Source organism: Anser brachyrhynchus (genome assembly GCF_964034855.1).
Source record: "Anser brachyrhynchus genome assembly, chromosome: 1".
Classification (NCBI taxonomy): domain Eukaryota; kingdom Metazoa; phylum Chordata; class Aves; order Anseriformes; family Anatidae; genus Anser; species Anser brachyrhynchus.
This window is the reverse complement of record NC_137694.1, coordinates 206,951,873-206,979,382: the sequence shown is the minus strand read 5'-3', so window position 1 is coordinate 206,979,382 and position 27,510 is coordinate 206,951,873. Positions and strand designations below refer to the sequence as shown.

The following is a 27,510-nucleotide window of genomic DNA, read 5'->3' as shown; positions in this document are numbered from 1 at the left end:
TTAGTTCAGACAATCTGAAATCAGTGAAGATAAGCATATTTATTCTAGGTGAGGGTTCTATCTTTTATATCCTTCAGTCCAGGCACTAATACAACAAAGTTATGGAGCAGTCCCATATGCTACTGACGGTTAATTTGTCTTGGTATTTTTCAGAGGGTAGAGAGAGACAAAGGTAACCTTCATATCACTGAATACAATATTGCATGTGTGTTCTTCCCTGATCTCAAATTTTATTGCTCACAAACAATTTTCAGTTGCCAAACTGACACATTTCTTTAAATGGCTGTATCTCAAAACCAGAAAAGACAAAATAAGAACTTTGTGAACAGTTAGTTAGGGAACAGTGCTGCTGGACCCCACACTAAAATACAGATAAATGACTTCTAGGGAAGTGATTGTGCCCCTGTACTCGGCTCTGGTGAGGCCGCACCTCGAGTACTGTGTTCAGATTTGGGCCCCTCGCTACAGGAAGGACATGGACGTGCTCGAGCGAGTCCAGAGAAGGGCGACCAAGCTGGTGAGGGGTCTGGAGAACAAGTCTTACGAGGAGCGGCTGAGGGAGCTGGGCTTGTTCAGCCTGGAGAAGAGGAGGCTCAGGGGCGACCTTATCGCACTCTACAGTTACCTTAAAGGAGGCTGTAGCGAGGTGGGGGTTGGTCTATTCTCCCACGTGCCTGGTGACAGGACGAGGGGGAATGGGCGAAAGTTGCGGCAGGGGAGTTTTAGGTTGGATGTTAGGAAGTACTTCTTTACCGAAAGGGTTATTAAGCATTGGAACGGGCTGCCCAGGGAGGTGGTGGAGTCACCATCCCTGGAGGTCTTCAAAAGACGTTTAGATGTAGAGCTTAGCGATATGGTTTAGTGGAGTACTTAGTGTTAGGTCGGAGGTTGGACTCGATGATCTTGAGGTCTCTTCCAACCTAGAAATCTGTGATACTGTGATACTGTGACTTCGTATTAGGTAAATAAAATATGGGGACATATTTTAGATGATTTCATTGTGATTTAGAGATCTGAAATTCAGTATGTAATTTGAAATTTGAAATCAACATATTTTTATAATGTCCAGATTAAATGGTACAGATTTTCTATACAGAGCTGTTTTTAAGGTGGAGCTCACAGATGCTTTTGAAATCTTTTGGCAAATAAAATATTTTATGAAAGTTCTCAAAATGAGATACAATTTTATAAGAAGTAAAAATATTTGATAATTTATTGTTCACTCCTCAAAAACTGCCCTGAGTATCATGAGATGGTATTGATGGAGTGCAGAGAGAGCAAAATCAGAACATTACTAGACACATACACTGCACCAACGTCACAGTCTCTGAATTGCAACCATTCATTTTTGAAAACGTGTTTCCTTTTCTTTTACTATAAATGCCTCAAAATAAATCACTCAGAGACAAATGGTGAAATAATTTAAATCAGTTCTATGAACAGACTTGCTTTCATTCTATATGTCTGGTATTGCCAGGACACAGTGGAGCTAGTTAAGCCCTATCTGAGCTTTACATAAATTGGTAAGAGCAAAAATAAATACACTTCTCTTCTTCCTTGACATATCGGAAAGGCTGATATCAGAAAGGCTAGTGGTGTTTTTGTCTGTTTGTTTGTTTTGTTTTGTTTCATTGTTTGTTTGCTTGTTTATTTTTAAAAGGGAGCAGATATTTGTTCTTTAGCAAATATTGCTTAGATATTTCATAATGTAATTGGAATAGCTGCAAGTTATGTGGCATTCATAACACTTTATTTTTCCCTCTTTGGCCTATCTGCAACACAGTGAACAGTATAGTGGCTATGCATTTGAACCCTCAGCAGGACCTAGGACTTTCGGTATTATGGTGGTTTTACCCAGATGAACAGAAGAACTCTACCACAATTGCTCTCTAACTCCCCATCCTCAAAGAAAAAGGGGAGAAAATATGATGAAAAGGGCTCAAGGGCTGAGGTAAGGACAGAGAGATCACTCAATAATTATCATCATGGACAAAACAGATTCAGCATAGGGAGATTAACGTAATTTATTGACTATCTACATCCTACCCCCAAGCAGCACAGGGGAATGGGGAATGGGGGCTGCAGTCAGTCCCTGATGCTTCGTCTCTGCCGCTCCTTCATGGTCACTCTCTGCCCCTGCTCCCCGTGGGGTCCCTCCCACGGGATGCCGTCCTTCCCGAACTGAGCCTGGGGGGCTGCCCACAGGCTGCAGCTCTTCCAGAACTGCTCCCACACGGCTCCGTACCACGGGGTCCATCCCCCAGGAGCAAACTGCTCCAGCACGGGTCCCCCACGGGCGGCAGCTCCCCCCAGACCCCCTGCTCCTGCGTGGGCTCCTCTCCACGGGCTGCAGCTCCGGCCCGGGGCCTGCTCCTGCGGGGGCTCTCCATGGGCCGCAGCCTCCTCCAGGCCACATCCACCTGCTCCACCGGGGGCTCCTCCACGGGCTGCAGCGTGGAGATCTGCTCTGACAGGGGCCTCTTCACGGGCTGCAGGGGAATCTTATGCTTATGCTGAAAATCCAGGTTGAAATATTTGTCTCTGCATTGTACAACAGGTCAGACTCACTTTATACTATTCAAATCTCACAGAAGTGTGTAAGCTCTGATGTGTCCTGGCTTCAACACTCATACATCGATGAGTTTTGGTAGTCCTGCTGCTTATCACAGACACAGTACTTGCAGCCTTCACTGCAACAGAAGACACTGAAGACAAGAAAATGAAAGGAAAGCTTAAACAATGCAACGTCATTTCTGTGTTTAGTAACAGCATAAAGAGGAGCTTTGGACAGTCTTCCTAGTAAACCATGGACAGTGAAATTAAAAATTGACTAGCTCTATCAAAAAAAAAAAAAAGCTAACAGGTAAATGTCAAAAAATTGGTTTTGTTAAAAAAAAAAAAAAATCCCACTGGTGAACTAGAGCTATTGCATCTGATGTGATTTATGTACATGCATGACTTAGATGAAAACATTCATATTTCAGTACCAAAGATGAAAAGTATTGACATCACAATCAATGATCCAGTTTACCAAGAAGAAATTCTTCTTTGAGAAGAAAAAAAATAATAATAATAATACTGAACAGAAAGCAGTGAGAAATCAGGAAGAGCCTGGAATTGCATGAGCCTGAGAATCAGTGGGAATCAGATCTCTCTGAGACACCTTCCACTCTATTAAAAATAGACACGAGAAACTAGTGCACATTAAAATATCCTTCCAAATTAAGATTTGTTTTGTATCACAGCTTAGCTGCCCACAGAATCAGGGAACTAATCAAGTAGGAGTTGTGTACATTTTAATCTGTGAGATTCTCCCTTGATAGGACATTTCGGCATCCCTGTGTTGAAACTGCTTAAAGTTCTACTTGGTCTTAAGCATATGCCTAAGTCATGTTAAAAGCTAGGAAGATTTAGATGTGAGCATAACTCATTGTTACACTGATACAGACTTAATGGACCACAAGACTTATCTAACATGGATTAAGTCGATAGAAAGACCTCTGTTGATTGTAATGGTTTGTAGGTCATGGTCTAGATGCATCATGATTTTTCTTCCCTCACTTTTTATAGACACTGCAGTACTTTTTCATTTTGCCAAATGTGTTTTATGTGCATCCCTGCTGAATGGATATTTTAATTCAGAATAACCTCCTATGTGCTCTTTTTGCCAGCAAAGTCTCTAAGTACCACAGCACAGGACTGAAAATGTTAAATTCCTGTCAAAAAATTGAAATGTATTATCAGTTTGGGCTGAAGTTCCTTTATAACAATCTCCAAAAATTACTGCTGCAGGTACAGACTGAATATTTTATTCTGTCTCTCTATTTAAACCCATCTGGTTAACATGATTAAAGAGGCATAGAAGGATTTGATATTATAAGGTAGGTATTTACTGCACACTTATTTACCTGTGTACTAGACTATATACAAAGCCTGTAAAATAAAAGTTTTTATAAAGGCTACAAACATTAAAAAGTAGTTTAGATATTAATAGTAAATTAAAACACTCAAAAAAACTTCTATTCACTGGTTATATTGTACTTCCACTTAGTACTATATTAGCCCCCCATTCCACATGAAAAGTGAAAGTCAACAGTGATTCCACAGAAAAAGTGAAGGTCTGAAACCAAAGGTCTTAAAATTGCAGGAACATTTTCCCTACTGAATGGGTTTCCTGTGAAGTTCTCAGTGCTGAATGTGCAATTGAGTTCTGCACTGCAGAGGAGCAATTTGCATCCACAGACAGATTGAAAAAGAATGTTTTGGCATGAGTTTCTAATTAGTTCTCCTTGGGCCAAATTTGTTCTCAGTTGCACTGGTCATCAATTTTGCTATTCTCAATTTATACAGGGGAAAGTGAAAGAGGAAATCTGCTCTCCTAATTCTGTTCTCATTTTCATACTTTATTGACAAATAACCTGCAACAATCTAGATGTTATTGAGCTTCCCCTGCCTGTGATTTCCTGAGTTTTATTAGTAACACTTTTTGTAGGAGTAGATTTGATTTCCTTCAGTGTAAGCCTACTGCTCTGAAATTCTAGGAGAGAAGGAAATCCACTCTGAAGAAATCGTTAGTTGGTCCTCTACGATGCTGAGTTCCCACAGTGATTTGAGAACATATTTTCATTTTAGCCTTGCAGCTCCTCATCTCCTTGGGGTTCAGAAAACATAGCAGGCTTCCACAAGACCTGCGCAACACTGAAACTTGCAGCATGATTTAAGAACAGTTTTCATTTTAGGCCTGCAGTCTTTAGACTCACAGGAATTGGGAAATATGGCAGGCTTAGCTGTATGGCTGCAGCTCCAGCTCCCAGAGTTATTTTTGTTTTGTTTGTTTGTTTGCTTTAGAGAATATAATTTCTGTTCTTCAGGCAGTTAAGACTTCCAAAAATATCAAACACATAAACTTCTAGTAAATGCTTGCATATTCATAATTACCCCAGTGATGGAATTAGAGCTTTCATTCTAATTCCAAGGTTTGGAGATATACAAGACATCAGAAGAAAAACAAACAAACAAAAAAAAAACACTTCACCTTTGATAAATAAATAAATAAATAAATGTGGTAAGTAGATCGTGACACCCACTGGCAAAAAAAGCAAATGAGAGAAATCATCACATGTGAGAAACTTCACATGGCTACAAGCTGAAAGGAAAATAGAAGTCAGAAAGAATCAGATGAAGCAAGGGTTGTGTCTCCTAGGATTTTATACATTTAGGATCTGATATACTCTTGCTCAGTTGGGTGAACAACATTATACTGCTGATGGCAGTGATCAAAATATTCAGAGCCTGAGTTCAGGTCAAGTAGAAACCCAAGGATGTGTTTGGGCTTATCTTCAATGATAGCACAGGAGTTAAGCACTTCCACAAAACTGAGAAGGCTTGCACAGAACTGAGGAGGAAAGGCCAGACCAGAAAGGAAAACCACCAGCTGCAGGTCAGTGAAGCTCCAGGAGTCCCAGCTGCAGTAGCACTGAAATGAGGGCTTCAAGTTTGTGGTACATTTGTGGACAGCACTGTGGGTGTTTGCTGGTGCACTGAAGGCCCATGTAGAGCTCAGACTATGGAGACAAACTATGGACTAGGGGTCCACTAGCAAGTTCGATGGTCACCATACTAGAAGGCCTACCCCTATTTACGTTGTTTGTCTTCCCTTGCCATGCAATAATTTTATGGTCATTGTGTATTCATGTCACTTTTCTTTGAAATGTATCCTGTTTGCCATGGCTTTAAAGCACAGAGGACTTCAAATCTCAACAGAGAGACATGGAGAGAGGCTGTTAACTCTTTACACTTGTATTTTCTGACTCTGTATCTGGAGCCCAGTTAAACAGGAAAACTATGGATTCCTTGTTTTCAAGTACGTGACAAGTGTCTACGTGCTTGCACCCAGAATCACAGAACCATAGATTGGAAGGGACCTTTGGAGGCCATCCACTCCAAAATCCTGGATCAAAGTAGGGTCTATTTCATACTTAGATCAGTTTGTTCAGGGTCTTGTCCAGTAACGTTCTGAACATTTCTAAGGACATATATCCCACAAAGTCTCTGAGCAACCTCACCTAGTGTTTGACTGCCCTCACTGTGGAGAATATTTTCCTTGTAATCTAATCAGAATTTTCCATACTGCAACTTGTATCTGCTGCCTGTATAAAAGTCTGATTTTGTCTTCACCAAAACCACTCAATATGAAGACAGCAATTAAACGTCCCTTCCGCCTTCTCCTCTCTGTACTGAATGAATCTAAATCCCCTAGTCTCCTCTCATGTGCCATATGTTCTTGTCCCCTAACCATCTTGGTTGATGCTGTTCCGAATTCCCTCCAGTACATCAGTGCCTTTCTTGTACTGCTGAGCCCAAAAACAGACACAATGCTCCAAATGTGTTCTTTCCAGTGCCAAATAGAAGGAATAATCACTGCCCTCAGCCTACTGGCTGTGCTCTTACTAATGCAGCCTGGTATGTGGTTAGTCCTTGTTGCTGCAAAGGTACATTGCTGACTCACATCCAACTTTTTGAGCACCAGGACCCTCAGGTCATTTTCTCCAAAGCTGCTTTCTATCTAGTGAGGCCCCAGCTCGTGCTTTTGCACGTTCTTATTCTACACAAAATATAGAACCTTTCTTTTTTTTTTCTCCTTTTTTTTCCTGAACTTTGCACAGTTTGTAGAAAACTATTTATCTATCACATTGCTACCCCTCTAAAAAACAGCCCTGCCATTAAGCAAGCTGATTATTCCTCCAGTTTGAATTTGTTTTAAGTGTACTCCATCTCAATTTCCAAGTCAATAATGACACAAAAACACATCAACTCGGTATTGACCTCAGGGGAATGTCACTCAGAACTGGTCACCTGTAGGATTTCAAAGCACTGACCTCTACTCTTTGAGTTTGGCAATCCAGTTATGTTGCCACAGTTTATGTTCAACACATCTGGTACATGGACTATACTTGGCCACCTGCATACAATAAGAGTATGGATAAACAGACTAAAATCAAGTCTGTGACATCAACTAATTTTCTGTTATCTGCACAGTTGATTATCTCATTGTAGAAGGCATGCCTGGCCTTTGGTCAAGCCATGCTAAATATTCACAGTCACTTTTCTGTCTTTCACATGCCTGGATCTTCCATTAAGATTCGATAAATAACTTTCCCAAGGACTAAGGTGAGGCCTGTAGTTTCCCAGATCCTTCTTTTTGTCCTTTTTGATGATCGGCATCACATTTACCTTTTTCCAGTTGTCACAAATCTGCTCTGACTGCTTTAACCACTACAAGACAGTGGCCTTGCAATGACATTGGTCAGCTCCCTCAGCACTGTTGGGTGCACCTCATCTGGTCCAATTATCTAGTTAATTTGAAGTCCTGAACTGGAACAGAAAGACTAATATCAGATTGGCATTTTCCTCAGTAGACCCACACTTATAAATTTAGCATATGACCTCAGCCTTCACCACATTGTTCTTCCTGTATCTATTCCATCCTAATAACAAGCTTCAATTTATATTCTAGTTGTTTCCATTTCTTCAAAATTGCCATTACCTGACCACTTGTTTAAAGGTAGGATTACTTTCCAGGCTTCAGAAATGTGCAACTCAACTGAAAGTTTGACTGGAAAATTCTGTATTCCCTCTTCTAGATCATAGAGAAGCTGCACACTTGCAAATATGATAAACCACAGCAAAAAACCTTTCTCCTCCCTAGTCATACGGCTATGCCCTTTCTTGTCCTCCGAGGCCTATAAACATCATCTCATCTGCAGTCCACTAAGCCATTAAACTCCACAATTAGTGGGGCTATGATTCTTTCCTTCCTTTCATTTTTTTTAACTGTTAATGCCACACCACAAATACACTTGCATTAGAGCTAAGTTTATTCACTGAACTGAAAAATCAATGTGTTCACATCTAACTGACAAGCTTAATTTGAGCAATCTTATACATCTAGTAAGACCACTTTTCATATAGTTCTTTCCACACCCGAATCTCAGATTACTCCAGGAAAAAAAAATCAGTATCGTCTTTACATTTCAGGTAGCTAACATGAACCACAGATGCTTAATCAAGTATACCAATAGACCAGAAACAGAGCAAGAACAGTAGTGCAGCTCAACTAAGAACTCCATTTAATGCTGTTTCCCTAGACTGCCTTAAAGTAATTCTCCAAGATACATCAGAAGTTTTAACTTTGAATTTGCAATTCAGATACTGTGAAGCACATGGACTTCTGTCCCTCTAAATCAATTGTTAAAAATTTGAAAGCTATTCTGGGCAAAGAATCTCTCTTCCTACCATTTTCAAAGCACCTAGATTACCCCTAGGTGTCATACAACAAACTGGATGTGATAGGAATAATACATTAACTTCCCTGATCATTTTTTTTCCATTACCAATGCCAACCAGAATCAGAAAAAAAAAAAGAAAAAGAAAAAAAAAAAGGACAAAACATTAACCAATGAATATGTATTGTTATTTTAACTCTACTAGCCCAAACAAACCATCAATTATTTTTTTATGTGCAAAACAAATTAACTTTAATTTACACTGCATCGCACACTATACTGCAGATGAATGTTCTGTCATGTCTACTGAGATTACTCTCCAGTCATCTGCCAGCAGTCATGTGTTAGGTAATCAACGCACCAAGAAAACTCCATGACTCTGAACATGAGCAGTGGCTTCATGAAATTCACACCTTTACTGTGATAGGTCACTCATGTACCCGTAGCTGTAACACACAGGTGATCAACATAAAAATTATTCAGGACATTGCCTGCATATAAGTTTAAGACCAGATAAGAACAATGGAGAGGTCAGAGATAAGCCAATAAAACATTACCAGGACATGTGCCAGGCGACACCCTATGTGGAAGAGTTAGACATCATGTAGCGCAAAAAAAAAAAAAAAAAAAAAAAAAAGTCAGAAAAAGTAGAAAAATTAAATAAAACGTACTGAAATTGAAAATTTTAGGCTATATTATTAGTAATACTACAGCAGAATTCATAATTATAAAACTTCAAGAGTTAAAGGTGAAGTTCCTCCCATGCTGCCTTCTCACTAGCATGCATGACAATATAAATTGACATTCTGCACATTTTGTCCTGTGGTACAAACCTGCTCAAGACCATTGATTGTTTTCATACATCTTAGATGTATATGATACCTTCTTTTGTTTGAAACATTTATAAGAAAAATAATCTAAACATTTTCAAAACAAATAGGCTGGAAAGAATAAGTAAAAAAAAAAAAAAAAAAAAAAGTTAACTTCTACAAAAACTGAGTACCTGCCTAAATGCAACCAAATATGTTCATGCTTACTTAATGCAAAATATGACTCCTGAAGATATGGAGGACTTTATTATTTTTTTTCCTTTTTCGATTCTATTTAGTGTCTCATAAGCAGGAATTTGACAGCTATGAAAATACACTCTACAAATTAGAGGTATTAAAGGCCACTCACTGTCTGGCCAGCCTGTCTCTTTATTTGACTGTTCATTCCCACTCATCTCGTAATCACAGTGCATGTGAATTACTTTTGGAAGAGTTTATTGTGGAAGGTAATGAAACTATAAATCCGCAAGCTGTTTGATAAGGTTCCTGGACAAAAAAAAGACTCAAACAACTGTCACTCTGACTGTACCACAGAAAAAGGCCAAACCTTTGTCTTTCAGATTATATATCTGATTATGACATAGATACTTATATGCCTGATCCTAATGGTTATAAATTTGAAATTTTTATTTAAATTTTTAATGAGAAATCTTAATGAGAAATTATGTCTCATTCTTACTCAATTTATATGCAACTTACAAATTCTTTCTTCCCTGTGAATGCTACTAATGTTTTTTTCAAATAAAACTGCCCTTGACTAGGCCATTAGATTTTTACTTACGCTAGATTAAAATTGGTGCATTCCCTATGCCAAAATAATCATTTAAAAAGAAAAGGAAGCAGCCCACTTTTCATCCTTCCAATTTCTCTTATATTTGTAAGATTTTTATTTGCTCCACTGAAAACGCAGCTGCTTCAGGATGAGAGATGGATTTTGTAGACTGAAAACAGAGCCCTCTGCTTGGATGTCAAGCTTTTCTTCCAGAGTACTTGGGCTCCCTAACTATTTATTGTAGATCCCGTGCAGAATGAATAATTGTTAACAGAAAGAAAATCAGAGGAAGGACATAAGTTTATCGGCAATTTAAATAATAGAACACTGACCTATACTGTAGGTAGATGGTGCTGCAAGGACACACAACATAACTTCTGGGCTGGAAAGTCATCTATCTCTTACCAAATTAATGTTTTGTATTATTTGCAAGGTTTATATAAGCATAAGTGGTTCAGTATCTATATAACTTTTCCCCCATTTTGCAGCTGATATCTCAGGACACAGTGGACTGTGTACCAGTGATGTCAGCGCAGACAATGAGAAGTCTCAGAATAGTTCTGTGGTCTTTCAGCTCAGGTTATTTCTAGTTGGGGTGATTTCTTCCGCACTACACAAAGATATCACAGAAGTCATCAGCCCACAGGGACCCGATTCATTTAAGAAACTGAGTAAGGTTTCAATCTAAGGTGCTGTCACACACATGAAGGATCTTCTTAATTTCACCTTCAAAAACACTTCAACTGAAGTTCAGCCTGGGTCAGAAGGGAGGAAAGAATCTTATTTTTTTTGTTCTGACTTCATTTGCCCTCCCTGTCTTTGGCCTGACAACACAAGCAGGCTTCCAGAAAGGTGTCAGTTCCATTTCACTGAAGAGGTCAAGGACTGAAAACAAAGACCAGACTAACTTCTCACCTCTGCTTGTCCCTTCCAGATTTGTGCTGTGACACAATGAAGGATGAAGACCTTCTACTGTCTTTGTGTACATCCATAGATAAAGAAATAATCTTATTTTCCTGTAATAATGTGCTGAATTAACTTCAGAGTACTCTAAAACAAACTTTTGGATAGTGACTTCCTAACAACAATTCTATTTTCACAATTGATGTGCACATATATTATTCTGAAAGTCAAACATCTGATATTAAAGTACAACATAAATATATAACCCAGATCAGGAAAACATGGTCTGATTTGAGGTGGTTAATCAGCTATGTATCCTTCATGGAGCATAGCATGACAGTCAGTGATGAAAGGGGGATGGGAAGAGAGGAAGGGAAGAATCTTCTAACTTCTGTTGTCTTCAAACAAAGAAAACATGCATATTAATTCTTCCGATGTGTAAAACCAATCATCTACTCTTCTACTCATCACACAGATAAAACAGAAAATTAAATTATCACTGAAACTTATTTCCAACTTTTTTCTTCTACACATTTAATATTGTACCTCCACAGCATTATAAGCTAGTAGATTCTAAATTCATTAAAACGAGTTGCTTTAAACCAAATAAAATAAATCTGCACTTAATAGACAGTCTTTATGATCACTGCAAGTGACATTCGTATACCTCTTCAGGTCCTATTTTCAGGGATACTATTAGCACGATCCCGTAGAAGAACTGAAGAACTTTTTCATTTTTGACAGGCCATATGTAACATTTGAGTCAATATAATTTAAAACTACCCACAGACATCCAGTAAGCATACTTAACATGGAAAAGCACGATGTTTTACTTCCTTACAGATTCAACAATCCATGATGTTAGCTTATTTACAAGAATGAAGACATGGAGGGCATCCCCTGGTTGTAGGTTATTTAGTGGTTGTGGCTATGCATGCAAATGGAAACTGCAATATTTGAGTGGTCTATTCTGTGTACTTGCCACTAGTGAGACAGATGTACAAGGAGAAATAAACTGTTCCTGGAAGAATGACACAGCTTACCCGATCCTTTTTCTGCATCCCTTCCATACTGCAGGACTACTCAGGATGTAGTGCAAGGTACAGCTTGGAAGTACGCACATGGATCACAAAGAACTGCAAGACAGCAGCAAGTGTCAGGTGCTGTACAGCCTCAGTTTCATTCATGTGAGGAATTCCTAACAAAAGCCTCTAGAAATAATCTGAATATTAGCTTTAAATGAAGAAAAGTTTAACATTGATAAAAAATCAGAAGGGATGCACTAAGCAGAGAACACGTATTTCAGGAAGGTGTATGATTATAGAGAAAGGTGACCTTCTACTTGGATGTGTATTTCTACAGACTGAAGAATCCCTGCATTTCATGACTATTTCTGTATGTTTTTAATCTCCCTTTTTTTTCACCTTCCTTACAGATTTCATGTGTAGCCATAAGACAAAAAATATATTCTTAACACTCAGCTGTATGTCTAGGAATACTACAGCAACTCTGATATTGTCACGGTTACATATCCAACTCAAGTAAAAAACATGTTTGACAACCGCTGCTTTCACCCTTTCACCCCTTTCTGCTAATTAGGCCCTACTGGATTTCCAGCTGGATTCCCCAGCTGGTAAGAATCAAAGAAGCCAACAGAATGCAAAACATAAATAAAAATCGAAAGTATCAAACTTGGTAATAAAGGTCAAAATTATCATTATTTGTATTTTTCTCATATTATCCTAGAATAATGGTGAAAATATCTTATATTTTAGCTTTTACACAAATATAATGGAGATGTGATAATAGTTGTATTATATGGCAGATAATTATTTGCTGTTACAGCAACTTTTGTGTAAACCTCTGGTAAAGAGATTGAAGAAGCAACAGCAATCATAGTACACTTGGAAGTTGCTGTGGTGTTTGTTTCTTCCTTGATGAACAGCTGCTATAGCACTTTACACCATTAAAATTGTTTAGTTAGTTTCTTAAATGCTGAAAGCAATTTCTGCAAGGAATTAATTGCCTCTCTAAAAGCTTTAATGATTTTTTCTTATTTTACATTTCAGAAATACTTTCACCAGCTATAGATTGAAGACCAATTCTTATAGTGTCAAAATTATGCATTGACAATGACAGGTCAGTAAAATTCTGCTTATCCAGCAGGACAAATTTCATTGCAATAGTTCAAATTCCTGTTAAAGACATGCTTCTCTCTGCAGGCAGGAGAGTAATCAAGGCGGGGGTGGGGAGATGGAGGGGGGAGAAATCCAACCCTGCCATCTGGCTGAAGAAATTTACCTTTCTGAAGAGGAAGGACAGGATGATCAGCACAGTTTTTGCTATAGGATGAACCCATGAACAATTCATTAGCTGTGTTCTCTATGATGAAGGATATCACAAAATCTCTGCCAGGATATATACCTAGACTAAAATTGCTAGGGTGTGCTTTTCTGGGTCAAATGGAATCACAGTTTTGACTAGCTTTATTTTAGAAGAAACTTCTGTCTCATGCTTGAAAGAGTGTAATGATAAACTCTCTTTCCCTTTAGCACAGTTCTTGGCAAGTTCACAGCAGTCCTCAAGGTCCTTTTTTTTAATTATCTGAGCTGCAGCTAATGTTTCCCTAGGAACCAAGCTGGAAGAAACATCTGACAAAATGAGGTAAAACACAGATAAACTCAAAATAAAGTTCATATTTTGTTTGAAAATTATTTGGAACCATATTACATATATTGTATGTAGCACATACAGCAGTACACAGGAATTAACATTAGGTATTAAGACCCTTTTGTGAAAGATGCTGTTTTAATATATTTCTTGCTTCTGAATGCTTTAGAAATACATTCTGAAAGACACAAGATGGATGCAGACAGGAGTACATGTAGGAAGAAGGACTTCAGTGGCTGGTACAGTTGGCAATGACACCATCCTACAAGTGTCATTGGTAGGACTACTGAGTAGTCAGTGTTTTAGTAGGCATAATATCAAAGAAAATCCTTTACAGAAGATTCAACAAAAGCAAATACTTAAATTCAAAATGCTACCTTCCCCAAACATGAGAGAAACCATAGACACACCCATGAAGTTTATTATTAGGTTATAAACTCAAGATGAAAATAGCATTACTGAAAAATTCAATACATCAATTCAAACTTAAACAGCAAATCAGAGATCAACAGGGAAAATTATTGCTTACAAAGGGATCTGTGCAGGGGCAGGTCTGGAGTCCAGTATTAAGAGTAAACACTGTAGTTTAAAGCAGTCAAGTCTTTACTGCATTTACTAACAAAAACTATACTGCATTGGTTCGCGGCACAGAAAATAACCCCCAATTAAAAAAACTAAGACGGAGTAGGTTCAAAAGGTATATTTGCAACAGCTGGGAGGGAAGAATTAAATTCTACTGTCAAATTCCTCTAAATTTAACCTAGTGGAACACTTACAGTTTTATAAAGTAACTTTTCCTCTAATTTTCATGTATTATTTGGAATTGACTGCCTACTGTTAAATACGTCTTCAGGATTTCAACACACTACAGTAACTAAATCAACCTCGCAGCATCCCTTTGAAGAAAGGAAGAACTTGTATTCATCAATACAATTAGGTTCAACAGTGAGAGATCAAGGGTAAAGTTCAGCTTACTTTCAAGAAATCCAAACATAGCTGCCTAAATTATAAGATATTCCTAAATTCTCAATATAGTCAATAGAGATCTTATCAGTACAGTTCTGGAACCTGGAGAGCTGACCAGCTAATTTCCTTAGGCACCTTAGATAATCTAGATCACCTTAGACAACCTTAGAGTATCTAAGGTGCTTCAAACAGGCTGGCAAATATGGCATAGGACTTCTGGTAGACACAGACTGTTTGGGATCTGGATTGCTCTTAGGGCTCTGCTAATTTATTAGGTAAGAGTCTGACTATTGACCTGAATGAAACATCTGAGGTGTTTGCTCAAGTGAAAAGAGTAGCTCTCAAAGTCAAACAGCAGGCTGATGGTAGTGACTCCACTGGAAAAAAAAATAAAAAAATTCTTTCCACCTTCAGCTGGACAAGGGTGATCATTTAACAAATTCAAATTCACAGTGTTAAAAGCAAAACTATGGTATCAGTTCAGGAAAATTATTTCTGTACAATTACATGCTGTGCAGCCATTTGTGAAAGTGTAAAGTCAGCTTAAAGCAGAGAAATTGATATGTCACCATCATTGATAGTGGCCTAATAGAAGACAAAGGACAAAACTCAGATTTATGTAAATGTTACCATTATCCTCCCAGCTACAAAGTGAAACTTGCACAACTATTTTTAGTTTTATTTTTACTCTGTTTTTTAAATAATATTTATTTTATTTTTTGCTGGGCAAAATATGGTCTCATATGCCCTATAAAGTCCAGTGTAGGAATGGCAAAAATTAGGTGGCATCTTCAAAAAGATTACCTATAGATTATTCAACTCATGAAAAACTGTAAATTGACAGAGCTACACACAAAACTGATTCTTTCGTGCTATCTCAGTGAATTTAATATCAAAGCAATTAGATTACAGATTACTCTTTTTGTTAATTTCTTCAGTGGTAAAATGATTAACTTATGCCTCCCCCGTGACATGCAGTTTATCTCTCCAGGATCCTTTGACTTCTTTTTTCACCTTGAGGAGTATATTACTTTGTCAGTGGTATAGTGGAAAAAAAAAAAAAAGGGAAATATATGGCAGAGCTGATTCTATACACATCATAACTATGTCTACAATAATGTACAGTATTCCACAATTCCTTTTAGCAATCAGTACCCTGAAAACATTGTTCTCCAGAGGGGCAAAGCTTGCCCCAGTGTGAAACAGCAGAGTAAGGTCTGAAAGTTACTAATGTTCCTACTTCATGACACTCACTTTCTCTATTAGTCTTACATACCACACAAGTATTCTCTTTTATAAAAAGAGTAATAAAGATACAGCTAATGAAATTTTAGCACAGTTGTCTATAAACCTAGTTTAAAGCTGTTCTGAGGAAAATGGATTATCCAGTTGTCCATCCAAGCCCAAGGCAAGAAAAAACTATTATGTTATTCATAACATCTGTTTGCCTAAATTCTTTAAAACCTCCAGTGATGCAGATTTTGCTGCTTCTGTTAACATTCCTTAGCTAGTCTACCTGAAGTGTTTTCCTAAGGCCCAGTCTAAATATCCCTTGATGAATACTAAGCTTATTCTTGTCCTGGATAATAGCATAGGGAATTTGGTTATTAAACATGAAAATGTCGGTACAAAGCTTGAAGGAACTGTAGATGTTTTAACCAATTTTGTACAATTTACTAATTTCCATTTTTCATCTTATCTGAAAATGGTTGTCATGTCTGTCTGCAGTTTCTCTTCTCCTAAGCTAAACTCCTGGTTAAAAAAATGTAATTTGATGATAAATTTAATAACTGTACTCTCTCGTTTGTCATCCAAGACAGTAAAAGTGTTGTTCAAAAATACTGAAAAACAAAACAAAACAAAAAAGTATACCATATTGCTCTATCTTGCTGTTGATAACATAGTGTGAAACAGTTTCTACGCTGTAAAATGATAGTTTAGATAACACCTATATGTAGGTCTTGATTTGCCATTGTTACTTATTTTGAGACAGTCATTATAAGCCTGCTGTCCACCAGCAGCTGGCCTATAGAATGACAAAACTCTTCCATAAAGTCCAAAAAATACTTCTGCTGTGTGCAGGTAGTAAATATTCCTAACAGCTATAAGATTTATTTGGATTTAGGTCAAGGAATAAAAGATAAAGCCAGTTTCAAATCTTTCTAACTACTTTAATTAACACTTCCCCTTTGCACAAATCTGATGCAGACATACTGATCTTGAGCTGGAATGTATATATGCAGAGGTGATACAACTGATCACCACTGAAAGTGAGATTTATATAAGCTATGTGCAACTGTTACTGAGTAGGTGGCATTAATTTGTCAGAAACTTTTGAAATGTCCTTTTAAAAGCCAATCAAATATCCTTTTGATATGTCCATTTAATTAGAAGCTGAAAAATTGATCCTTATACCGTTGTCAGGAGCAGATTGCATGCAGGGATTGAAATACATTTGATTGGCTGCTCAACATGTAGCTTCACTTCAAGCAACAATTCTAGAGCACAGATAATTGGTGCCCTGCAGCTTTCCCCACTGAAAATCAATTGAATTTCCATTACATTTCAATTGTCTTGCAGTGGGAAACCTACAGGGTTTCGTTGGTTTGTGTTTTTTTATTACCTTCTGCACTAGAGAATAAAAGTTTTTAATGCTTTTCCCTGGGTAATCTACTAGCAACACAAGAAAATAATCAATTCAAACAATCTGCTCTCCATGAAACTCCCTTCCCAAAAGGGCAAGTAATCTCCTCCTATAGTGTACTAATTTTCTCATACTTCCAAACCTCGAATCAGCCACCATGGTCTGCAGTTATTTCTGCAATTGCTCTTCAACTACTACTTCATCTGTAAATATTTTCACAGAATCACAGAATGGTTGAGATTGGAAGAGACCTCTGGAGGTTACCTTGTCCAAACCCTCTGGTCAAGCAGGGACATACAGCACCATGTCCAGATGGCTTTTGAAGATCCCCAAGGAGGAGACTCCACAGACTCTCTGGACAACCAGTGCCAGTGGTCCATCATCCGTACAGTAAAGTGCTTTGTGATGTTCAGAGGGAATCTCCTGTGCTCCAGTTTGTGCCCATTGCCACTTGTCCTGGCACTGGACACCACTGGGCACCATGCTCTGTCCTCTTTGTAGCCACCTTTCCAGTACATACATGGATAAGATGCCCCTCAGGCTCCTCTGTAGGCTGAACAGTCCCAGGTGTCTCTGACTCTCATCATAGGAGAGATGCTCCACTCCCTTGATCATCTTTGTGGCACTTCACTGGACTCTCTCCAGTATACCCAGGTCTCTTTTGCACTGGAGGACCCACAACTGGTCCCAGCACTCCAGATGCAGCCTCACCAGTGCTGAGCAGAGGGGAAGGATCACCTTCCTCAACCCTCTGGCCAAGCTTTGCCTCATGCAGCCCAGAAGACCACTGGCCTTCTTAGCAGCAAGGGCACACCCCCAGGCCCTTTTCTGAGAGCTTCTTCCCAGCCGGGTGGCCCCCACCCTGTCCTGGTGCCTGGGGCTGTTTCTCCCAGGTACAGGACTCTGCACTTCTCCTTGTTGAACCTCATGATGGTCTTATCAGCCTCATTTTTCCAGCCTGTCTGGGTCCCTCTGGATGGCAGCATGACCCTCTGGTGGATTGGCCACTTCTCCCAGTTTTGTGTCATCTGCAGATATATTGAGGGTGCACTCTATCCCATCACCTAGATTGTTAATGAAGATGTTAAGTATGACTGGACCCTGGGGTACTCTGCTCATTACTGGTCTCCACCTAGACTTTGTGTCACTGACTACTACTTTGTGGACCAAGCCATTCTGGCAACTTTTGATCCACATCACTGCCTTCTCATCTAGCCCACACTTCAACAGTTTCTCTGTGGGGAGCCCTGTCCTTTCTTTAATCACAACTCATAAACTTTTGGTCAACCCCAAGGAGAGCTCCATGCGCTGCTCATGGTTTTGGCTTGGAAAAACTTAATTTTCTTCGTAGAAGCTCAAGTGATGCTGTATTTTTGATTTTTGATAAAAAATAGTGGTGATAGCACACCAGTGTTTACCTGTCACAGAGTAGTGCTCACACAGAGCCAAGGACTTTCAGCTTCTGGTGCTGCCACCAGCGAGGTACCTGGGGGTACACAAAGAGCTGGGAGGGGACACAGCCAGGAGCTGACCCAGACTAGACAAAAGGATGTCCCATACCGTGTGGTGTCATGCTGAACAATAAAAGCTGGGGGGAAATGAGGAAGGATGGCGACATTCTGAGTGATGGCTTTTGTCTTCCCAAGGAACCATTAGGCATGATGAGACTTGCTTTCCTGTGAGTAGCTGAGCACCTGCCTGCCGATGGGAAGCAGCAAATTAATTCCTTCTGCTTTGCTTGCACATGAAGATTTTCTTTACCTAGTAACTTGTCTTTATCTGAACCCACAATTTCTTGTACTTTTACCTTTCCAATTCTCTCCCTTATCTCACCTGGGGAGAGAAAGCAGGTAGCTGGGTGGTGCTGAGCTGCCTGCTGGGTTAGGCCACAACACACTTGAGCTGGCCACTGACGTAGAGGGTGATATATACAAAGCTGAATGCACGACAGATTGAAGCAAGTTGAGGCTAATGCTTAAACTACCAACTTCTTGTATTCTTTTTCTATTTACAGCAACCACTTTCACCTTTTTGGTTTTGGGCGGAGAGGGCATCCATGTGGATTCCTTACTCTTCTTCAATCCCAAATGGCCAGTACTGAATAAAGTTCTTACAGTCATAAAAAGAAAGTTGGAATAATGTAGTTACATCTTATTGGATACAGATTTACCAAGCAGAAGTATACATCCATGGCTTTCCTTATTTTAGTGACAGTCTCTGGAAACAGAGCACAGTGATATTTAGCTATCTCATCAGAACAAACACAGGTGGCATTTGGGAAATAAAGGGGGAAAAGGAAAACTTATGCTTTATTAGATCAGATCTAACTAAAAGGGATTGTTCTTTGAATGGAAAGCTGTTTATATTAACAGCAGTCTCCTATGTTTATTCTGATATTGTTACATGACTTCAGAAAAGTCAGGGGAAAGGACAGCATTATTTTGAGCTTTAGTTGGGTAACAGAATTAAAGATTTCTGTAATAAAGATAAATAAATAAATGAATAAATAACTTATATAATCTTGAAATGAAAGTTCCAAAAATGTAGTTCTGAAACTTTACCTTCAAGTTTATGTTTGATATACATCCGATATATTATATTACTTATTGAATATAGATTTGATCGATGCAGTCTTTCAATGTATATGAATTTCTCTTCTTCGTCTTTTTTTAAGTATTTTTTAACACTTCTTCGCTGATCAAGTTTATTACCTGAAATGCCACTGAATGTTGATATTTTAGAAGAATATGGATTTGCATTATTCCTGATCTCTTAACAATTTTTGACATTTCAAACAGCAGAGTCAAAAAGTAAAAGATCTTGGCACTTCTATGAAATGCTGCTCAGAAGTATTTGGGCACCAAAAAACATCAACCAAATGTCTGCCAATACCTTCTGATATAAAGAGACATTATCTGTGACTTTAAAAATTTCACTTAACATTTTCGAGTTACGAATTGTGTTCTAAATGTATTCTTCCCATCTAATGCTGATTATTTAGATCAAACATTTGCTTCCACAAACTTCAGATATGTGCCAAATTCCAAATTTAATTCACAAAGTGTAACCAATGACATACTAATGGATGGTACATTAATATAGCTATAGAAACAACATTACATTAATTAGAACTTTGTAAATGCTGTAATTAAGGTATTCAGTGACAGCTGCCTTTCGTGTCCCTTAGCTTCACCAAGAAATCTCGCAGCACTACTTACTTTGGAATTGTCAGCTGCGCGGATGCAGGAAGAGCCATCTGTTGGCATTTTTTAAATGTTAACTGACAGAGGTTCCAAACAATTGCTTCTAATACTTAAAAAATAAATAAATAAATAAATAATAAAAATTCTGTATCTACTTTGGCAAAATTTATGTCATTAGCACTTAAAAATGCATGGCATCTTTGGCTTCATATCCGACCAATACACTCTACCAACTTAGGATCAGAATAATACCATTGCTTTCCCATATGTAGATAAAGCACTTTAATGCTCTATCCTTGGTCATACTAATAAAGCTTTATTACCCAAAGGAGATACGGTCATCTAGTGAAGGCCTACAAAGTTACTCTGTGGTTACTTGTTCTTCCACTTTGTCAAGACGAGGTGTATATTTCCTTACATTTGGGATTTCTATGGCTTAAATACAGAGATCATTTTGATATCAGTCTTACACGATCCTTCTGTCTTTTCTGTGACTTTAATATCTTCTTAAACAGGCTGTCTTTCCACTCAGTGATAAAGGAAATGCACAAAGTTGCCAACACCCTTGTATGTTGCAATATTTGCTTTCATGTTCTAATTTCTTACTGATCTCAATGAACTTTGCAATGGACTTCTCCAAGAACACTTGCTTGTCAGCATGCTTCACACCCCCTCAGATCTAGCTTTCCTACTCTATTCATTTAGTTCCACTATAGAAAACCATTTCCTTGTGAATAACATTTCTCCTTCCTTGATGTTTACACCATCCAAACAATCTGTTGCTGTTATCAAACCTGAAGGAATAATGAATTCAGTGAATTACACATTTTTCCCTGTGTCAGCAAGCAGATGGCAAAATTCTCAAACTCATTCATCATTTGAAATTATATTGGAGGAGCCTTCACTTTTGCTGTGTGGGAGCTACCTGAATGACAGACTTTCTGCACATTGACATTATCAAGTAAGTTAACTCCACAGTTAACTCCTGTGTCCTAGTTCACCAGTCACTGACAGCACAAAAACATTAATTTTCACCTTAAATCTTTTGTGGAGTAAACTATCCTTCCCCTCAGCAAAACCCCATGGAAGCTCTTTGATAGTTTCTTTCAAGGACAACTTGTAACAGCCAAATATGGACAAGATGGCATCTGATTTCCTACACCCTACATGGTTTTCCATCGCTAATAAACCAGGCTTTGGCTGCCAACTCTTTTAAAGAAACTGTCTGGAAATCATATCTGATCCGTACAGCACATATGTTCAGAACCATGCAAGAAAAAACAACGTTCTGGTGGCCTGCAGCTCAGATGTCATATCATTTCAGACACTAATGAAAACCGAAATGACAAAGTATATATACTTTAGGGCCACAGGGAGCACAAAAGGAACTCTAAGAAGCTTCAAGGTTGTGTTGTTTAAGGCATATATGGCTGCAGTACTGCTGAATTTACAGAGTTTTCAGCAGAGTGGATACAACCCCTCTGCATCCCTTTGTCTTGAGAGAGAGCATTTAAGATTGTGGATGTAGCCATTAAGCCTCAAACACACAAATCTTTTCACTCATCCAAGGAAACACTCTGATTAATTTGACAGTACTTGACAGTGTAGCTTGTCAGGTGGAACAAGAGCAACTTCTCCAGTTCTTCCACTGACAAAAAGTAGTTGGGGCATGACTGGAAACCCGCATAGAGGTGTATGGGATATTTTTGACTTTTATTCTACCAGGCACAGACAAATTAGGGCAAACTTGTACTTTCTAAGGTAACTTCTGAGTTAGTACAATTTTTTAGGACTGTGCCCAAAGATGCAATAAAGTCTTTAAAGAAATTCATTAATAAGTCTATAAAACATAAATAAATCACTGTGAAATAATCCTATTGAAATGTAACAGCAACTTTGCATGTCTAAGGATATTACAAATTGCTTGTAAATCTGATGCTGTGGTGTTTATAGCAGCCTCTGATTTGTAGCAGCCCAGGGCACTCTGATGAAAGATTTTTTTTTAAAGAGGCTAATGGCTAGAACCCAAAAGAGACCAATACATCTCAGAGACTAAATTTTCAGTGCAGACCCCTGTAGTATAATCTCAGCCCATGAATTATGGGGTAGTGGGACTCCCTGAAAAGCATGGAGATATTTGTTCATCACAGAAAAGGACATGCCAGTCTACAGAGTAAGGAACCACTGAACTTTGTCATAAAAGCAGGTACCTCAAATCTGAAACTAATCTGGGACCAAATGTCATGAATCCTTTCCCAAAACACAGTACTTAAGCTCTTTCCCTTGGGAAATCTGAGAAAGATTTCATTCATTTATTTGAAACTGCTCCTCATGCTCTCTCATTATTTAGAACAGCCCCTTAAGAAGTGGAAAACCCAAACTTAATTCTTTTTTTTTTTTTTTTTCCCTGAGGAGTTTGAATCTAGTGAATCTGTTTCTAAAGAATCTAACTGACTAGTTCCAGACCACGAAGGAGGTCAACTATTCATCAATATTTCTTCATCCAGTGACTTTTTATGATAAAGCATATAAACCTTAGTTAAAGAAAAAAACAACAACAACAAAAAAAAACTAGGTCAAGGAATAAACCCTACTCTAACTATGGGGCTCCATAATTATTTTCATACTCTTTGGCTTGGTGAATCCTATAAACTGTGCAGAATGAAACTGCTTCTCCTGTGTATCCTTACTCCCTCTTTGCCAATTAGAGTATAGCTGCCCTTTGCAAGTTGGGTGATGTGGGTTCACAATTGAAACTTGGTTGCCAAAACAGGTATTCTGATCCCTAAATATTAGGGATTAAAATGTTTTGTTTTGTTTTCCCAAGCTAGATAAGAGTACAAGTGCCTTTACCTTGAAGCTTTACAGGGCTTGGACATCATGTAAGTATGGTTGCACATACTTTCCACTCTGAATCATTTCTGGTCTTGGTGAAACAGAACTCTTTTTCCAAGAAATATGGTGAAAATGTTGATGTCTATAGGTACCCATGGAAAGATTAATCTACAGTCTGAGCTGGCTGTAATTGATTAGAAGTCATTTTAATGACAATTATCAGAGCTCATGATTGAGCATGAATACAGCAACTATGAAAACTCCAGTCCTGATCATAAGCAAATTGATTGTATTCTTCTCTCTTCCATTAGCATGGAATGTATCAATAGCATTGTGCTCAAACTACACAACAATATAAAAATGCTTTAATTACCTCAATGACATCTTTTGAATTATAAGATTTAAAAGATTTGTTTGTATGTTTGTTTTTAAAAAAGAAATCCTGTAACCAATGGTATGTACTTTTCATTAGCAGCATTACAAAGATTCATACAAAAGGGCTTAATCAAATTACATGTCTTTGGATCAAAATTAGTAAATCAATAAACCACTATGTAAAAAATAGAAAATTCTTCAGTAAAATTTTTGTCAAAGACTCAGCATTGTTTCCATCAAAACAAGCAATCAAATGAACATAACAAACACGCCACAAGCTTTATGAGCTTCCATTTATAACTGATTTATTCATGTTTAAAAATGGAGCTTTGTAACATAACACCATTATACCCTGAAATGCATTGTTAAATCAACAATTCACAATAGTAATAAAGCAAAACTTTTATCCATTTGAAAAACTTTTGCAATAAGTTTTAAGATACTTTTTAAACTTTCATTTTTGAGACTTTCTGCCCTTTTACATTCTAAGTATCAGAAAAAGAAAATCAATGTCTTTTTTTTTTTTTGTATAACAAGGAGAGTGTATAATTTAATGGGAAAATTCAGCACCCAATCAATTAAAGGAATTCAAGAAATTCTGGGCATAAGTATATTTTTATTAACACTACTGTAATCAAATCATTAGAAGATATTCACCTGTTTGAATGTTTTGCTGCAGAGTGGTCTGGGACCTAAGCTTGAAAATTGTTCTAAGCAGCATAAAAATGTAGAAAATTTCTTTCTACTGAGAAGGTCTTGCCTTACAAGGCAATCATAGAAGGAATACTCACATGAGGAGGTTTTTCAGGTTTTATATTTTCACACATATTAATGACACTGTTAGAGGACTAAAAATCCCCGCCCCATTTCATAGCAGAAACTGATTATCTTGGAACTAAACCTGAAACTAATTTTCTTTTCTAATTCTCCTCTTCTAACTTTCTTCCTCAGAGAAAACTTGAGGATACAAGCAATGATGAAGGAGATTAAATGGGTTTAGTCTGACTTTGCAGAGCAACTGTTAGGGATTCCAGATTTTACTGTTAGTATTAAACATATTCCAATGAAACAAGAAGGTGATAGAACCTTGTCCTTGAGGGATTAATGGATAATTTCAGAATAATTATCCTTCCAATTCACAAGGCTGAAGGAAAAAAAAAAATAAAAAGAAAAAAAAAAACACCTTTTAATCAAATAAGGAGAACTTGGTTAGTTATTTGACAGTGTTCTCTGTTGGTTTAGGCTAGACTGCTCCACAAATAATCTGTAATAATATGATTGCAAAATGAAACACACCTAAGGTCAGTATAATCCAGAACCCTGGTTTTGACTGAAACCAGAAGCGGATGCTAAGAAGAAAGGGCACAAAATTCAAACAGATAGATGAGAGAAAATGCAGCCTCTGCACTCAGGTGTAACTTGGTTTCCAGCAAATAACACCAATTCTGCAGCACAGCCTGTCACATTCTTTGCAATCCCTTCTAACATTAATTAGAATATGTCCAAATACAGTCTGATAAACATCAGTGTAACACCATTTTTGTGAGTCTTCCTAAGTTCTTAAGTCAATAAAAAAAGCAACAAGCAGTCATATTTCCAGACAACCTCAAACAGGGAACTCTTTGGCCCAGGAAAACTGCACTTGTTCGCTAGCTCAGTGACACTTGCAAGTGTATCCTAGCCATTTACATCCTTCCCAGGGGAAGAGCTAAGAGAACATAGCTTTTATAACTCTTATGCTCCAACATATAAACCAAGGGGATATGAAGCATGACAAGCTGCATAGCGGTTGCACTGTCATTATGAGATTAGAAAATCTTCAGGTAAGAGTATGTTTAGCTATAATACATACAGTGCCTGGCAAAACAATGGGGGAATAATAGGAACAATCAAGTGATATTATGGTATAATGTGAACTAAAAAAGAATGGTGTAACCAGCTTTGATATCCAAGAATATATAATACCTTGTTAAATAAACTATTGAAGTCAGGGAGGGAAAAAGATCACTTTGATCTGGTCAAAGATCAGAAGATAAGAACAAAGAAAAAATTGAAATATTTTAAAAAATATATCTAAAATGAGAAAACATGCTATTCCGGGAATAGAGGACTGTTTCATTTCACTGTCTTTTAGTTTATTTAAGCACTCAATATGTTGAATATAAGAAGAAATAAAAGAATACAAGAAGGATTCTGTATTGCCTTCCCTTTAGATATAGCATGAGTCATAAAAAATGTTCTTTACTAATAATTCATTATATTTTTGTGAAAATAAAGCTCTGAGAAAAATGTTTAGCTTTTTGCATCAGCCCTTACAATGAAGAAGTCTTACATTAGAAAATTACATCAGCTTTATTCAATCTAGTTTAAATAATTGATGTAAAACTGTTTTATACAGCTGTTAGATTGAATTAGACCCTAACTTGCTAGACATTTTTATATTTTGCCCCCCCCCCTTTTTTTTTTCTTTTGTTTGGTTTAATTCCCTAACCATAGTGGGGGTTATTTATGAGGAAAATCAGCAGGTTGGGTTTTTTTGGTTTGGTTTGGTTTTGGTTTTATTTATTATTAAAATGCTTGATACATTCCCTGGTTTTCAATTCATTTATTTACTTGATTTTTTTTTTCTTCTTAAATTCAGTTCTAAACCAAAAGTGACAAGAAAAAAATCGTGTATTTTAAAATGATTTCCTAAATTTCCTCAAGGAAAGTGTTATATGCTATTGAAAGTGCTTGGATCAAAGTCTTTGAGGAGATTTCAGCTGTTTTCATCACAGGGTAAAGAAAATAAAAATGCTTGAGTTTTCAATAGTAAATGAAACACTTACCTGAATACTCAAAATGGCAGTTAGCGTTGCAATTAACATCCCACTTAATTAGGATTTTCAAATGGTTAACACAGATTCAGAGGCCTTTAGGTCCAAAATCGTCAACTCGTTCTCCAGGCAACTCAAAATTTATGAATATGCAAATTGCACTGTAAGGTAAAGGTTTCTTTTGTAATTCAGGAAATTAATAGCATACAGGAAGCTAGGTAGCCTGCTGCACTAGGGGAAGACGAGGAGGCACATTTGTTTGCTCTTAATTTAAGGTAGCACTGTATTGGTTCTAAGTCCACACCCAAGTTTGGGAGAAGTAGAAATATTACATACAGCTACTTTTGCTTCCCATTTGCTTCCTCTTTGACATAGATAATGCCTAAAAGAAAAAGTGTTTGTCCAATTACCTGGGTCACCAAGGTGATACAGGGGAAACCATAACTCTATCCATTGTCTTGCTGAAGGGTTCAGGGAGTTCAAGTTCATTGCTTGTATTTAGACACTACCATCTAACCATGTTTAAAACTCCTGATCTTCATTTCTTTAGTGCTCAATTACCACCTTTAAAGATGTGTTAAGTCTTATCTTAAATATATGTTGGAATAAATGTATAATGATTGTGAGGCCTTTGGACACTATCATAATGAAATCCATAAAAATATGAACTCCACAGAAGTGTCTCTTTGCTATTTTCTCTCCTAACATTCTCCAGAACTTCATTAATAAATATTAATGCTATTTTAATACTTAAATATGTTCCACCATGTATTCCGTATACTTTTTACTTTGGCACTTAAGCTTCCCTTGAAAAATTACAATGAATTTCTAAATACTTCCTCAGCACATCCTCTCAGACCAAGCTGTTATAAATTACTCTTTTAGCCAGAAAGAATTAGTTTATTGAGTAAGCGATCAGCAAGCAAAACAGCGTTGGGCGGCCGGGGAGTCCATGCTCCTCCAAACGGTGCGCCCCCCCTTTTTTCGCAGTCCCCTTTTATCATCAGGTTCTTCCGGGGTTACGTAGCCCCTTTCTAGTACTGCGGCTCAATCTTATGTCCAAGACATCAACAGGCAGGATATCTCACGGTTCTTACCGCCACCTGGGTGACTCCTTTTGTTCCTTCTTAATATAGCCATGAGAAATAATGAACAAACATTCTTTACACATCACACAAGCAAACTATCATTATTTCCCATTTTACTGTTTC

At 37.7% G+C, this 27,510-nt stretch overlaps 1 long non-coding RNA gene across 2 annotated transcripts; it reads right to left on the bottom strand.

Annotated features, from left to right (window-relative positions):
• Positions 1 to 1,435: 1,435 nt before the first annotated feature.
• Positions 1,436 to 27,510, bottom strand: LOC308188576. 2 transcript variants are annotated; one of them, XR_013945602.1, is made up of 3 exons: positions 26,312 to 27,510; positions 11,834 to 11,926; positions 1,436 to 3,716 (listed from the first exon to the last, which is right to left on the bottom strand). It is a non-coding gene; the product is annotated as an uncharacterized lncRNA (long non-coding RNA). The 2 variants fall into 2 exon arrangements; XR_013945603.1 differs by having other exon boundaries at positions 1,436 to 2,705.